We start from the raw sequence: 12,506 nt of genomic DNA, 5'->3' as shown, positions 1-12,506 counted from the left end.
TTCATGTAGAGGAAACACCCCTTGGCACCTGCTGCATGTTTGCTATTTATTTGTAAATCTAAGAGCTGCTTTCCCTTAATAAACTGAGAGCTTCCTTGACATTCAACTTTATTTTCTTGTTTAATGGACAGTGTCCCCTCCTATGATTTTAATTCACCACGATTACTTTGCCCCCCGCCCCCAACAGGTGGGGCTTCCAGGCTTTTCCTCTGATGAACACTGTTGCAATGAACAGCTGTGACCCCTGCAGGTCCATTCCTAGGGTGAGCCAAGGTCATGTGCAGCCCTTGTTGGTGTATGTTACTGACTTGTCTTCATTATTGGACAGGCCGCCCGAACAAACAGAACCAAAAGAGGTAAGTGTGTGTGCACACACACGCATGCATGTGGGTGAGAGAGAGAGAGAGGACAGAGAGGCATAGAGAAGCTGTCAAATCCTGAGACCTGCCCTCCCTAGCTGCAGATGCTACAGTTGCATTTGTAGGTTGGCTGGTTTGAGAGCCAGGAAGAGGGATGGAGATTCAGAGTTCAAAGACAAGGAGGTTTTGCCCAAGCCCCGGGCAGTTAGGCAGGAGGAAGTACTCCTCTGGAGAAAGGCCTTCAACTGATTGGGTGAGGCCCATCCAAATTCGAGAACTATGTGCCTGCCTTAGTGTCCTGTTGATTTATATGTTAATTTCAGCCAGAAATATCCTGTGTTTCACCAACTCTCCAGACTCTGTTTGACCCAGTCAGATTGAAACGGGACTTATTTTGGGGGTTCAAACACAAACCCCAAACCTGAGCTTGTGTCTGCTTTACTTAAAGCACTGAGATATAACAAGACTGAGAAGGTGTCTCTTGTGAGTTACTATATTTATTCAGAAGTCAGGAGGGGTGAGGACCAAGTAAGGGCGAGTGGCGGGGGACATTAGTCTGAGAACCAAAGGGTGAGGAGTAGAAATAGTCACACGGTCCAAGGGTCCATGTATAACCTTTCCCACCCCGCCAGCAGCTAAACTAAGCTGTGTTTCACTGTTAATTACTAAGCTAAGCTAAGCTGCCAGGGTGGGAAGGCCAAAACCTTACCAGTGGCAAAAACCTCAGATGCTGAGCGATGAACAGCCCAGGAGCTGGAAAACAGGAGAAAGCCCACCACAAGCCTTGTGAGCAGCCAGGCTTTTTGTTTGGGGTCAGAGGTGAATCCAGAAGTCAGCCCTCATGCAGCGTCCAGAAGGAGCTGGGTTTGAACACACAAATCTGAGTAATTCCAGCTCTGTAGCACATAGCAGGGCAAATGTATGTGGTAATTTCCCTCTCAAGAGGATGACGGCCAGTTAGTCTTCAACTACTTCTGGCTGAGCAGGGTCTCCTAGAGTAATTGCAGTAAGAATCTCTCCCAGAGGGGGCAATGTAAAGGTCCAAGAAAGAAATCTTAGTTAAATGTCCTGTTCTGTCTCCATCTGAGCATTGTCAGCCAGTGATGGTTGGCAGTAGAAGTGGTGAGTGATCAGCTGATCGAGGGGCCCATGTAGATGGAGTTGGATTGTGAGCTAAGTATGAACCACCTGTAATGAGTGGAGATAAAGTTAAAACAGTAATTGAGCATACAAGGTCCAAAGATCAAGAGCAGCTATGAAGATATAGGTATAATCTTTTTCCACCATATAAAACCTTGAACTCCATTCCCAGAAATGTTCACTGAATGGCATAGTAGTGTCTGACATGGTCTGAATCTCTTCCTGTAAGTCTTAGTAGGGCCTTGTAGGTCTCCTCTTTTGAAAAGCTCTTCGTTTCCGTGTTCATTCCTGGTAGAGTCGATAGGCCATTGAGAAATGTCCTATCTAGTCATCTGGGTTAAGGTAGGAAAGCTAGCTCTTTCCTGGTTAATATGGTTCCTGTCATCTCCATAGAGAGGAGATACCCATTGTGGGAGTCCTGGGGTGCTGGAAGTGGGCAGAAGCCTGCAAACCCAGCAGTTAGTCTAATGACTATCCTGTGCATACAATGAATTAGATTTCATCCTTGGTATAGACAGGTAGATTGGAAAAACTGAACACCAACAGTGATAGAAAATAAGGCATTGTGCTGGGTGTGGTGGTGCATGCCTATAATCCCAGCACTCAGGAGGCAGAGGTAGGAGGATTGCTGTGAGTTCAAGGCCAGCCTGAGACTACATAGTAAATTCCAGGTTAGCCTGGACTAGAGTGAGACCATACCTCAAAATAAATAAATAAATAAATAAGGCATTGTGATAAGAGAGAGCAGACCTGTCTATGTGTGTCTTGCTCCAAGTTTTGCTCTGCCTCTTTGAGTTTGGTTATACTTTTCTCTGAGTGTTTTAAGACCAAGCATGTAGCCAAAATTTAACCAAGGATGTGTTTTTGGAGGTCAAACAATGATTCTACAAAAGACTCTAGAGACTTAGTATGAGTCAGAGCTATCCTCTGTTGTTATTTTCCTGTTGCAGAATGTACACCATTTTTTTTTTTTTTTTTGATAGGGTCTTGCTGTAGCCGAGGTTGACCTGGAATTTTCTACGTAGTCTCAGGCTGGCCTCAAACTCACGGCAATTCTCCTGCCTCTGCATCCCAAGTGCTGGGATTAAAGGCGTGTGCCACCATGCCTGGCATAAGAGGGATTTTTTTTTTTTTGACAAAAAGGCTGTGCCCATGTCCTTTCCATAAGAACCAACTGGTGCATTCACGGTCCCATGCTGGTTACTGATCTCCCTACAAGACCAGCATAGTTATGAGCCATCAACATCTTGCCATGGAGGATGGAGGCTGGTTACTGATCTCCCTACAAGACCAGCACAGTTATGAGCCATCAACATCTTGCCATGGAGGATGGAGGCTGGTTACTGATCTCCCTACAAGACCAGCATAGTTATGAGCCATCAACATCTTGCCATGGAGGATGGAGGCTGGTTACTGATCTCCCTACAAGACCAGCACAGTTATGAGCCATCAACATCTTGCCATGGAGGATGGAGGAGGACAAAAGAAATAAGACGACAAAACAGAGGAAGGACTATTTTGAAAGAGGAGGGTCATTAGAGGGAGATGGGACAAAACATGACATGGGACCGGAACATGACCAAATCACTGTTTATTCATATACTGTAGTTGCCAATGCTTTTAAAAAGCTGGGCCCAGGTATTTATATAGGTTTAGGTGAGCTCTGAAAAAGGTGGGAGTGGTCAAGCCCAGAAGGGAGAACAAAAGCCTACCTATGGAAATTGTCAATAAAAATTTAAAAGAGGGGCTAGAAAGAAGCCTAAGGACCCTGGTTCGAGGCTTGATTCCCCAGGACCCACGTTAGCCAGGTGCACAAGGTGGCTCACACTTCTGGAGTTCGCTTGCAGTGGCTGGCGGCCCTGGTGCACCCATTCTCTCTCTCTCTCTCTATCTGCCTCTTTCTCTCTCGGTCTGTCGCTCTCAAATAATAATAATAATTTAAAAAAGCTTAAAAGAGCTGGGAGTGGTGGTGCATGCCTTTAATCCCAGCACTCAGGAGGCAGAGGTAGGAGGATCACCGTGAGTTTGAGGCCACCCTGAGACTCCATAGTGAATTCTAGGTCAGCCTGAGCTACAGTGAAACCCTGCCTCAAAAACCCAAAAATAAATAAATATAAATAAAAAAATTTTTTAAAAAGTTTAAAAAAAATGTCCACTTCCAGTCAGGTAAGACAACTATTGGCCACAAAGCCCATTAGACTTGCCTTTTACCTTAATTCCACCAGTATGCACCCCCTTCCCACCAGCAGTCCCATGAGGGTTTTATGAACAGGGTTTAGTTTTACAGCATAAGTAGAGGAAGACCAAAATGTCCTTTCCTAGAAAACTTCCAGGTTAAAGAGATATGACTTCTCTCCATGGACATGTGTAAACATTCTACTTGCAAGGGCCCCTCAAAGCATACGTTATGGCTGGGTGTGGTGGCACACACCTTTAGGCTTAGGGGGGTAAGGTAGGAGGACCGCTTTAAATCTGAGGCCAGCCTAGGGCTACAGAGTGAGTTCCAGATCAGCCTGGGCTAGAGTGAGACCCTGCCTCAAAAAAAAATAAATAAATAAATAAATAAAGTATGGGCTGGAGAGATGGCTTAATGGTTAAGGTGCTTGCCTGTGAAGCCCAAGAAGCCATGCTGTCTAGGTCCCACATAAGCCAGATGGACAAGGTGACGAGTGTGTGAGGTCGCATATGAGCACAAGGTGGTCACAGGTCTGGAGTTCGACTGCAGTGGCTGGAGGCCCTGGCGCACCAGTTTTCTCTCTCTCTCATAAAAATGTACACAAAAGGACCGGAGAGATGGCTTAGCCATTAAGCCACTTAAGGCATTTGTCTATAAAGCCAAGGGATCTTGGTTCGACTCTCCAGGACCCACATAAGCCAGATGCACAAGGGGGCGCATGTGTCTGGAGTTCATTTGCAGTGGCTGGAGGACCTGGCGCGCCCATTCTCTCCCTCTCTCTCTGCCTCTTTCTCTCTCTCAAGCAAATAAAATATATTTTAAAAATGACACAAAATAAAGTAAAAAGTAAAGTAAAATAAAACGAAAGCATGTTACGCTCTCTCCATCCAAGTGTTGCTTGAGCCAGGCTTCACCAATGGCCTTGGTGTCACAACACATGGTCTGTCCTCCCAAGTAGTCCTATGTGTGGGTGTTAAACCACAGATCCCTGACCTCTTTCTCAATCTTTGCCTTTTTTTTTTTTTTTTTTTTTAAGGTAGGGTCTTGTTCTAGTCCTGGCTGACCTGGAATTCACTCTGTAGTCCCAGGCTGGCCTCGAATTCACAGCAATCTTGCTACCTCTGTCTCCGAAGTGCTGGGATTAAAGGCGTGCGCCACCTCACCCAGCTAACCTTTCCTTAAGTTGCTTTTGTCAGATCTTTGACACAATAATGAGAAAGGTAATTGATGCAATCCCCTTAAGGGGCACGGCCCGTGACTTAACTTGCTCCCATCAGGTCACTTATACCATGCTCTGACTTAACATGTGGGTTTTCCAGGCTGAGAAATCCTCCAAGCTCCAACGGGGTTCAGACACTAACTCCCTGACCTGAACGCAGGCCACAGGTGACGGCTCAGTCCCTCAAGTCCACCTCCACTTCAGGTGCCAACTGCAGGGTCCTGTCCTCAGTACTTCTGGGCCACAGGCTGCAGATGGAGGGTCCCGTGCCCCCTCCACCTATTGTTAGATGACTTGCTGGAGTGGCTCATAGACCTCAGGGCAAGACTTCACTGTGTTTACACATTACACATTGATTACAAAGCTCACAACTCAGGGAGAGCCAATCAGGTGTAGAGGGCAGAGATGGGAGTCACCACTCATTGTCTGGGCTTGCCATCCTCTAGGAGTCACCTAGAAGCTCATGAAATGTGCTTATTCTCGGGGTTTAAGAGAGTTCAATGGAGTTTATTCTCCAGTCCTGCCCTTCCCAGAGGCCAGGGGCTGAGGCCAAAAGTTCTACCCATCTAACCCTTGGTCCTGACCCAGGGTCCCCTATTAGCATAAACTCACGTTTGATGATGGGACTCACAGCTGGACAGGGCAGTGCACTCCTGAAGCCCCAGCCAGGGCAGCCTGGGCCGTGTTGTGACGTATCTCAAACAACAGCAATGAGCAGTGAGTTCAAGGCAAATAGCAAAAGACACCCCCCCAGGAAACCTGTGGTTTTCGGACAAAAACCACGTGTTTCATGTTCTGCTGCAGTTGCCTCGCCTGCACCAAGATAAGGAGGTTAGGGATGTTTGTGGTGGGCCAGGTGTCAGGGGGGCTGACTACAATCTGTCCAGGTGTGGAGAAAACAGGCAGGCAGTGCCCACACGTCAGGGCTGGCAGTGACAGGGTTGCTTCTTCTGGGCTTTTAGCTTTACATCCAAAGAATGGAATGGGGCTGGAGGGATGGCTTAGCAGTTAAGGCGTTTGCCTGCAGAGCCAAAGGACCCAGGTTTGATTCCCCAGGACCCACGTTAGCCAGATGCACAAGGGGCACACGCATCTGGAGTTCATCTGCAGTGGCTGGAGGCCTGGTGTACACATTCTCTCTCCCTCTTTCTCTGTCAAATAAATATATAGTAAAAAATATTTTAAGAATGGAATGGACAGAAGGTGAGGGTTGAATGAGCAAGAATTTACATGGGAACACAACACAACTGCAATGAAACCTGAACTCTTTTTTTTTTCTTTTCAAATTTTTTTTTTTTATTAACAGCTTCCATGATTATAGAAAATATCTGATGGTAATGCCATTCCTCCCCCTACTTTCCCCTTTGAAACTTCATTCTCCATCATATTCCCTCCCCCTCTCAATCAGTCTCTTTTATTTTGATGTCCTGATCTTTTCCTCCTATTAAGATGGTCTTGTGTAGGTAGTGTCAGGCACTGTGAGGTCATGGATGTCCAGGCCATTTTGTGTCTGGGGGAGATCTGAACTCTTGGTGGCAGAGGTGTCAGCAGCTCCGGATCCTTGCAGGCTTTGGAGTACCAGTCAAGAGGGGTCTTGTGGAAATGGGAGTACTGGGTCTCAGAGGTAGGAACAGCTGGCCTACCCCCAGGGGAGGCGCAAGGAACTCTTCCTTCTAGCACCCTGGGATGAGTCCGCCCAGTTTAGGAACTCATTCCTGGTCACCTCCGAGTCTTCCTTCTTCAAGCAAGTCTTCACTTCTAAGTTAAACCAAGTCTGATTTTCTCAAGAATGCAATGTAGCATTTATACAGACCCAGGGGGGCTCTGATTGGACATTCACATCAGGTAAAAATTCACAGAGACCAATCAGAAGAGCCTGCCAGTCTAGGAAGGAAAAGTTTGCCTGCCATTGTCCTTGGAGTGGTGGTGCTGGCTTTCAAAAGGTGATGGAAATTGGGTGTGGTGGTGTATGCCTTTTAGTCTCAGCACTGGGCAGGCTGAGGTGGAAGGATTGGTGAGTTCAAATCCATCCTGTCCTACGGAATGAGTTCCAGATCAGCCTTCAGAGAGACCCTGCCTCAAAAAAAGCGAAACAAACCAAAACAAAAAGATCGCTGAGCTTGGAGTGGTAGTGAGGATCAGCTGACAAGACCAGTTTGCATTTGTGCTGGTGGGGGGAGGGGAGGGTTCCCATGGAGCCTAGCAGCTCCTATCCACAGAGGCAGCGTCCTCTTTCCCCTCAGTGGGAAGGAGGGTCTCTGATGGGCTGCATGTGTTTGTTGTCCTGGTCCCCGGCTCGAAGATTGTGTTAGGATCAAAGACAAGGAAGCCATTGGACATGGTGGCGCACACCTTTAATCCCAGCACTCAGAGGCAGAAGTAGGACGATCACAGTTCAAGGCCCTGAGACTACACACTTAATTCCAGGTCAGTATGGGCTAGAGTGAGATCATGCCTCAAAAAAACCCAAATAAATAAAAATTAATAATTATAAGGAAGCACTGGAAAAGGACTGAGAGTCCCCCAGGGCCCTGAGGTCTCCCTGATGAAGGGATTCTGCCAACTTTTAAGTGTATCTCAACTATGCATACAGCTAATGGGGCTAGGGAAATAACAGGAAACACAGGATGAGTTTGGGGACTTACTGAGTTGGACTTTGGCTAAAATTTCATTGATCTTCTGACCTCCATAAACCCCCATTTTGTATGTATGTGTGATGCACACATGCACATGTATGTACAGGGGTGCACACTATGCGTGTGTGTGAAAGTGTGCTCTCATGGTTCCTCTGTGTACTTCCTTGAGATGGGGGTCTCTTCCTCAAACCCCGAGCTGCTGTCAGACCCCAGTGATTCTCTCATCTCTTCCCCCATGGACTGGGCCACACTCAACTTTTTTTGTTTTAATTTATTTATTTCAGAGTGACAGAGAGAGAAAGAGGCAGAGAGAGAGAGAAAGAATGGGCACAGTAGGGCCTCCAGCCAGTGCAAACGAACTCCAGATGTATGTGCCACCTTGTACATCTGGCTTACGTGGGTCTTGGGGAATTGAACCTTGAACTGGGGTCATTAGGCTTCACAGGCAAGCCCTTAACCACTAAGCCATTTCTCCAGCCCCCACACTCAACTTTTAATGTGGGTTCTGGGGAGTTGAACTTGGCAGTCTCTAGCCTGAGAGGCCCTCATGCTTAAGCAGCAAGTGCTCTTAACTGCTGCGCCATCGCTCTAGTCCCATAAACCTCTTCTTAATATCATAACTCCTACTGGAGGGCCACGTTGCTGTCTGGGGTCTCCAGAATCAAGGTCGATTCAGAACCAGTATTTTGAAAACCTAGAAAAGCTGGCTGTTTGCCCAGTGCGTAGTTACACTAATAAAGGCCATGTGTGCAAAGGAAGAAAGTCAAGGTCCTGTGGCATCCTGTGAAAAAGGACCCTGATATGATACAAAGAGGTTTTTTGTTTTTTTTTTTCAAGGTAGGGTCTCACTCTAACCCAGGCTGACCTGGAATTCACTATGGAGTCTCAGGCTGGCCTTGAACTCAAAGCAATCCTACCTGTGCCTCCCGAGTGCTGGGATTAAAGGCGTGTGCCACCATGCCCGGCTCAAAGGTATTAATATTCCTCCCATCTCTCCCCAAAGGGACCCATGGAGCCCTGGACAGTGCCCTTGGTGTTCTAGAATGGCACCTTGGAGGCCATTTATTTCTTCTCTAGCAAGTGTTGCAGCCTCCACACAATGACATTTTTCTTTAAAGCCATGAAGTGACCCTCACTTCTGTTCAGAGACAGACGGATAAGGTGCTATGAGCCCTCAAGTCGTATCCCGGCCTGGGATGGGGGTGCTCTGCAGGTCACACCTATGCTCTTGGATTGCTGGCCTGGCCCTCCACAGCCATCAACAGGATGGGAGAGAAGGGAAGCAGGTTGTATCTTGATTGAACATCAGGAGCCTGTTCTCTGCCCTTGGAGCCCAGAGCTCAGTGCATTTCAGCCATCATAGGATAAGGCATCTGCACAGAAGTGGCTCGAAGGGCATCCAGCCTTCTATTTTTTTTTATTTTTTATTTTATTTTATTTGGGGGGGAGGGAGAGAAAATTGGTGCGCGAGGGCCTTAGCCACTGCAATCAAACTCCGGACACCTATGCCACCTAGTGGGCATGTGAGACCTTGCGTTTGCCTCACCACTGTGTCTGGCACCCAACCTTCTAAGTATATTTTCTGCTCGTTCTTGCCAGCAAGACCTAGAGCTATTGAAGTCTGGGGGAGCGGGGGGTCTAGGAGCTTGAGGCCCCGCATGTGAACAGAACATCTGGGAGGAAATGTCCTATCAGCTGCTGTTGTGAGCTCAAGTCCCCACAGCCATGTGTGCGAAGGAAGAGAGTCAAGGTCCTGTGGCATCTCAGGCAGCCCTGTGGACACCTCGGAGTCATTCGTATTGCAGTGCAGTTCACACGGGTGGGCGAGGTACTTCTATGCCTGACTGGGCACCTGCAGACAGAGACCTCTCTCCTACAAACTCCAGGCCAGCAACACCCTTTCCATCCCCAATCCAGCTGAGGGTGGCCTGGAACCCCACAGACAGTTGTGTAAAAGTGAAGAAGCTATTTCAGCTTTCCGCAAGGGCTAACTTCTGCCTCACCAGTGAAATGGAAGTTGGGATTTTTGATTTTCTTAAAGATAAAGTCTCATGTGGCCCAGGCTGGCGCTGAACTCACTATACAGCTAAGGATGACCTGAACTCCTGATCCTCTGCCTTCTACCTTCCAAGTGCTAACACTATAGGTATGCTTGCCTATTTTTCTAAGGTCTCACTTTATAGCATAAGCTGGCCAGATATGCACTATGTAGCTCAGGCTGGCTTCAAATTTGTGCCAATCTTCTTGTCTCAGCCTTCCAAGTGCTAAGAAAACCAGGTGAGCTACCTCACTTGGCTTGGAATGTGGGATTCTGAAAGAGATATCCACCACTCCCTCAGTGTGCTAACTACACAGCTGGTGTGGTAGTCAGTGATGGGTGGGCATCAGCAAATGGAGTGGCTATGAAGGCTGGGTGCAGCTACTGGCAGATTATATGCTTAGTATGTGCGAAGTACTGTGTTCCATCCTCAGCGCCAAAACAAACAAGAGAGTGTAAGTCCCTCCCAGAACTGGCAGTCCAGAGTGACTGGAAAGCAGACAAGTCGAGTTCTTAGCTGCTTCCACGAGGCAGGGATGTCCCATGCAGCAGGCAAAGATAGCGATCCACAATAGCTGAACACCGGTTCCTGACCTCATAGATCATCACCTATTTAATAAGACCAGTATTAACAAAGGTCATGTTGGTAGCTGGGCGTGGTGGTGGTGTACACCTTGAGGAGGATCACTGTGAATTTGAAGCCAACCTGGGACTACAGAGTGAGTTCCAGGTCAGAGGGGGTGGGGGCTTAGAGTGATATCCTACCTTGAGAAAACAAACAAACAAAAAACTGGGCTGGAAAGATGGCTTAGTGGTTAAGGTACTTGCCTATGAAGCCTAAGGACCCAGGTTCAATTCCCCAGAACCCACGTAAACCATATGTACATGCTTGTGCATGCATATGGAGTTCGTTTGCAGTGGACAGAGGCCATGACGTGTCTATTCTCTTTCTCTCATAAATAAATAAAACTTCAGTTGCACATGTGTGTATGGGTGTGCCAGGGCCTCTTGCTATTGCAGACCAAAGCCAGATACTTGAGCCACTTTTGCATACAGGTTATGTGGGTGGTCTGGGAACTGAACTTGGGCCAGCAGGCTTTGCAAACAAGAACCTTTAACCACTAAGCCATCTTCCCAGTCCCAGAATTGTGTATTTAATGGGCATATGATGATAACTGCCACTGCTGAACTGTGCCAGATGAGCACAATTCTAAGACCTTATAGCTATCAGTACATGCTCTGTGGAAGGTTCTAGAATCAGCTTTCATTGGCGGGTATGGAAACAAATGGGAGACGCCCAGCATACACAGCTGGCTCATGATGGAAATGGCAGTCTGTTCAAGAGCCCCAGTGCACACTGGGTATGGTGGTGCATGCCTTCAATCCTGGCATTTGAGAGGAAAAGGTAGGTGGATTGCTGTGAGTTTGAGGCCATCTTGAGAATACACAGTGAATTCCAGGCCAGCCTGGGCTAGAGGGTGAGACCCTTCCTCAAAAAACAAACAAGGCTGGAGAGATGGCTTAGCAGTTAAGGTGCTTGCCTGCAAAGCCTCAGGTCCCAGGTTCAATTCTCTAGGTCCCACGTAAGACAGATGCACATGGTGACACATGCAGTTTGCAGTGACTACAGGCCCTGGCGTGCCCATTCTCTCTCACTCACTATCTCTCTGTCCCTAATTAAAACAAAAAAATCTAAAAAATGAAAAACAAAAACAAAAGAGCCCAGTGCTTAGTGGCTGCGCCGGATCCCCTGTGGTTCTTTTTCTTCCGCCCCCATGTCTTGCTCCTCTGCCATGGCTGTGAGATGTGCAGCTTGGATCACTCATAGCCAAGGTATGCAGTGCAGGTGGTCAAGCTGGGCAGAAGACAGGCAAGGAAAGCCAGAGCCCAGGGACCAGGTGAGGTCAAGGTAGGTAACATTGAGGTAAACATTTCCAGAACCTGTAATGTACCTCCAGTAAGTATAGTCCATTACCATTATCCATTACCCCCAGTAAGTACAGTCCGGCACAGTGGTACATGCCTGGAATCCCAGTACTTGGGAGGCTGAGGCAGGAGGATAGCCAACAGTTTGAGATCAGCCTGGGATACAAAGCAAGATGTTATCTCAAAAAAAAAAAATAGTGGCTGGAGAGATGGCTGAGCAGTTAAGGTGCTTGCCTGCAAAGCCTAAGGACCCAGGTTCAGTTCCCCAGTACCCATGAAAGCCAGATGCACAAAGTGGCACATACATCTGGTAGGGTCTCACTCTGGCCCAGGCTGACCTGGAATTCACTCTGTAGTCTCAGGGTGGCCTTGAACTCATGGTGATCCTCCTACCTTTGCCTCTTGAGTGCTGAGATTAAAGGCGTGTGCCACCACATCCAGCTGTTTGCTTTTTAAAAATATATTTATGTATTTATTTGAGAGATAGAAAGAGGTAGATAAGAGAGAATGGGCACACCAAGGCCTCTAACCACTGCAAATGAACTCCAGATGCATGTGCTGCCTTGTGCATCTGGCTTATGTGGGTCTTAAGAGAACTGAATCTGGTTCCTTAGGCTTTGCAGGCAAGCACCTTAACCATTAAGCCATCTCTCCAGCTCATTAAAAAAATTACTTATTTGTTTATGAGAAACAAGCAGAGGGAAAGAGAGACACAGAGATAATGGGTGTGCCAGGGCCTACAGCCACTGCAAATGAACTCCAGATACATGTTCCACCTGGTACATCTGGCTCACGTGGGCTCCAGGAAATCAAACCGGTGTCCTTTGGCTTGCAGGCAAGTGCCTTAACTGCTAGGCCATTTCTCCAGCCTCCATAAAAAAAAAAAAATATATATATATATATATATATATATGTGCGTGTGTGTGTGTGTGTGTGTATAATTTATTTATTTGAGAAAGTGGGGAGGGGGAGAGAGAGAATATAGGTGTGCCAGGGAATCCAGCCACTGCAA

Source organism: Jaculus jaculus, chromosome 1, assembly GCF_020740685.1.
Source record: "Jaculus jaculus isolate mJacJac1 chromosome 1, mJacJac1.mat.Y.cur, whole genome shotgun sequence".
NCBI classification, from domain to species: Eukaryota; Metazoa; Chordata; class Mammalia; order Rodentia; family Dipodidae; genus Jaculus; species Jaculus jaculus.
The sequence above is the reverse complement of the archived record's forward strand: the minus strand, read 5'-3'. Positions refer to the sequence as shown.